At 41.9% G+C, this 1,732-nt stretch overlaps 1 pseudogene; it reads right to left on the bottom strand.

Annotated features, from left to right (window-relative positions):
• Positions 1-319: 319 nt before the first annotated feature.
• On the bottom strand, positions 320-919 carry LOC147000648 (large ribosomal subunit protein uL13 pseudogene; annotated as a pseudogene).
• Between the last annotated feature and the right edge of the window lie 813 nt (positions 920-1,732).

Below are 1,732 nucleotides of genomic sequence, written 5' to 3'. Positions count from 1 at the left end.
TCACACATAGGGGTGTACACACACATACACACATGCAGATGCACACATACATATACACACAGAGACATATGTGCACATACTTATGTGTATGCATATAGACACTTGCACACACACATGTATATACACAGAGAGACATATGTACATGCATACACAGAGACATGTATGTACATATATAGATACATACACATTTTCAAGTCCTGGGACTCAGACTTGCCAGTACTAACTTTAAGAGAAGATTTTATTGTGTTTTTTTGGTTTGGTTTTTTTTTGGGGGGGTTATTTTATTTTATTTTATTTTGAGGCACAGACTTTATCGGGCTCACACCCAGAGTCCATTCGTCTTGAGGACCTCTATAAACTTGCTCATTTTCATCTCCATGTTCCTCTCTTCCTGTTTCTGTAGCCTCAAGAGCTGCTTCTTCTTCTAAAAGTGGATCTTGGCCTTTTCCTTCCACTTCTCCTCCAGAATGGCACTCACTGCCTGGTACCTCCACTGAACCCCAAGAGCCAGACTCCCCAGGTAAGCAAACTTTCTCATAGGCTTCAGTCACACAACCTTGAAAGCAGCGGGATCCATGGTTCTTTTCTTGTCTTAAGACTGAGGGATCCCATCCAACACTTTAAGGTAGTCCAGGGCAGCCTATCCTCACTTGGTCTTGTGGGACAACATGTCTCACACAGTGTGCTGGAAAACGGGGCTGGCAGCTCAGAAGTGGTAGGTTCCCAGAGAGGAGTCAGTGTTTGTTTGCTTTCAGAGAAAGACAAGGTACTTTAACTGGTTTCTGTAGAAATTTCCAGAAATGTTGATACCCTCACAGCATGTAGCCACCAGTTTCCAGCCCAGCAGTACTTCCTTGACCACCAGGCTGTGTAGAAGATGGCCACAGCTATCCATCACTGGAATCTGTCCCTCCATCATCTTTGCATGATGGGGGTGGGGGCGGGGATTTTGTGTCTTAGGTTATAAATTACTTAACTTTCAAATGTTATGTTGTTTTCTTCAGTTTTTGTTTTCTTTTGTTTTTACTTTCTCTTTTTTTTAAATTTAATTTTATTTGCAATTCACTTTTTACATTCCATATTTCATTTCTCACCTTTCCCCATCCACCCTCCACATTCTATTCCACATTCCACACCTCCTCCCCAGCCCATCCTGTCTCCACATGAATATCCCTACCTCCCACCCCACCCGACCTCTAAACTTCCTGGGGCCTCCAGTCTCTTGAGGGTTAGGAGCATCATCTCTGAATAAACACAGACCTGGAAGTCCTCTACTGTATGTGTGTTGGGGGACTCATATCAGTTGGTTTATGCTGTCTGTTTGGTGGCCCAGTGTTTGAAAGATCTCACACTTACAGCAAGTTGATCTTTGAAAAAGACACCAAAAATATGCAATGGAAAAAAGAAAGCATCTTCAATAAATGATACTGGTCTAATTGGCTGTCTGTATGTAGAAGAATGAAAATAGACCCATATTTGTCACCTTGTACAAAGCTCAAGTCCAAGTGGATCAAGGACTTCAACATAAAACCAGATACACTGAATCTAATAGAAGAGAAAGTAGAAAAGAGCCTTGAAATCATTGGCACAGGGGGAATTTCCTAAACAGAACTCCAATGGCTCATGCTCTAAGATAAAGTATTGATAAATGGGAGTTCATGAAACTGGAAAGCTTCCGACGGGAAAGAACATAGTTGACAAGACAAATTGGCAACCTACTGATTGGGAAAAA

Source organism: Mus caroli, unplaced genomic scaffold (genome assembly GCF_978045245.1).
Source record: "Mus caroli unplaced genomic scaffold, Mus_caroli_1 scaffold_17, whole genome shotgun sequence".
NCBI lineage: Eukaryota > Metazoa > Chordata > Mammalia > Rodentia > Muridae > Mus > Mus caroli.
Note: the sequence above shows the minus strand (reverse complement) of the source record. Positions and strands in the feature narration are given on the sequence as shown.